Source organism: Mustelus asterias, chromosome 11 (assembly GCF_964213995.1).
Source record: "Mustelus asterias chromosome 11, sMusAst1.hap1.1, whole genome shotgun sequence".
In the NCBI taxonomy this organism is placed as follows: domain Eukaryota; kingdom Metazoa; phylum Chordata; class Chondrichthyes; order Carcharhiniformes; family Triakidae; genus Mustelus; species Mustelus asterias.
In genome coordinates, this window is record NC_135811.1 from 16,430,507 (window position 1) to 16,432,920 (window position 2,414).

Sequence of the window (2,414 nt, forward strand, 5' to 3'; positions counted from 1 at the left end):
CGATACGTCACAGCGCCGGGGGCGGGGCCACAGCCACCTGTCAATCACCCTGAGTGACAGTCTGAACCTGTCAATCACCCTGAACAAAGAACAATACAGCACAGGAACAGGCCCTTCGGCCCTCCAAGCTTGCGCCGCTCATGTGCCCAACTAGACCATCCGTTTGTATCCCTCTATTCCCAGTCTGTTCATGTGGTTATCTAGATAAGTCTTAAATGATCCCAGTGTGTCCGCCTCAATCACCTTGCTTGGCAATGCATTCCAGGCCCCCACCACCCTCTGTGTAAAATACGTCCCCCTGACATCTGTGTTGAACCTTGCCCCCCTCACCTTGAACCCGTGACCCCTTGTGTTCGTCACCTCCGACCTGGGAAAAAGCTTCCCGCTGTTCACCCTATCTATGCCCTTCATAATTTTATACACCCCTATTAGGTCACCCCTCATCCTCCGTCTTTCCAGGGAGAAGCCCCTCCATACCAGGCAACATCCTGGTAAACCTCCTCTGTACTCTCTCCAAAGCCTCCACGTCCTTCTGGTAGTGTGGCGACCAGAACTGGATGCAGTATTCCAAATGTGGTCTAACCATCGTTCTATGCAGCTGCAACATCATATGCCAACTTTTATATTCTATGCCCTGTCCAATAAAGGCAATCATGCCTTTGGCATAACTATAGGGTTCGTGGTGGGAGATACAGGACGGATATCAGAGGTAGGTTCTTTACGCAGAGAGTGGTTGGGGTGTGGAATGGACTTCCTGCAGTGATAGTGGAGTCAGACACTTTAGGAACATTTAAGCGGTTATTGGATAGGCACATGGAGCACACCAGGATGATAGGGAGTGGGATAGCTTGATCTTGGTTTCAGATAAAGCTCGGCACAACATCGTGGGCCGAAGGGCCTGTTCTGTGCTGTACTGTTCTATGTTCTATGTTCTATGCCATATACCTTCTTCACCACCCTCTCCACTTGTGCTGCCACCTTTAAGGATCTGTACACCCAGGTCCCTCTGTGTGTCTATACTCCTGATGGTTCTGCCATTGTATAGCTCCCCCTTACATTAGATCTACCGAAATGCATCACTTCGCATTTATCTGCGTGACAGTCTGCACCTGCCAATCACCCTGACTGACAGTCTGCGTCTGTCAATCACCCTGAGTGAGAGTCTGCACCTGTCAATCACCCTGAGTGACAGTCTGCGCCTGTCAATTCCCCTGAGTGACAGTCTGCGCCTGTCAATTCCCCCATGAGCATTGCATAGGGACCGCTCCCTCTGTGACACCCTGGTCCATCCTCCTTCACCCCAACTCCCCATCCCCTTCCCATGGCTCATTCTCTTGCACGGTTCTGGGAGGGAGTGGAAGGGGTGAGGGCAAAGGCATGGGAAACAGGTTAACCACGGGGGGTGGGGGGGAGGTGGGCTGGTGGGATGGAACCTCGATTAAGGAAAAAGGTAGACATGTCAGAAGAACCATTTTCGAAGATGGCATCATTAGAACAGATGCAACCAAGTTGGAGAAACTGGGAGAAAATAATGGACTCTTGTAAGATGCAGGGTATGAGGAGCTGCAATCAAGGTAACCTTGGGAGTTGATGAGTTTGTAATGAATATTGGTGGTCAGTCTAACACCAGAAATAGAGGCAGAGAGGTCAAGGAAGGGAAGTGGCAGAGATGGACCATGTGAAGAGTGAGAGACGGGTGGGAATTAGAAGCAAAATTGATAAATGTTTCCAGGTCCAGATGAGAGCATGAAGCGGCACTGATGTAGTCATCAATGTAATGGGGGAAGAGTTGCGAGAGTGGGCCTGAGAGGGACTGGAACAAGGAGTGTTCCACATAACCCACAAAAAGACGGCATAACTGGGGACCTCTGGGGACCCACAGCCACACAATTTATTTGCAGGAAGTGAGACAAGCTAAATGAGAAATTACTTAGCGACAGAACAGATTTGGCCAGGCACAGGAAAATGGAGGCGGAGTGGGTTTGTTCCGGGCTCTGCTCAAGGAAGAAGTGTAGAGTCCTCGTACCCTCCTAGTGGGGGCTGGAGGTGTGATGGGATTGGACATCCACAGTGAAGAGGGGGTGGTTTGGGCTGGGAACTGAAAATTGTTGAGGAGATAGGGCGTTGGAGGAATCACAAATGAAGGTGAGAAAAGACTGGACAAGGGGAGAGAGGATGGAGTCAAAATAGGAAGAAATGAGTTCCATGGGGCAGGAGCAGTCTCATATTTGAATTGATTCGATTTGGTTTATTACTGGCACATGTAGTGGGGCACAGTGAAAAGTATTGTTTCTTGTGCACTATACAGACAAAACATACCGTTCATAGATTACATAGGCTAGAAGGAAAGGATAGGGTGCAGGGTATAGTGAGAGCGTGAAAAGAAAGATCAGCTTAATATATAAGTCCATTCA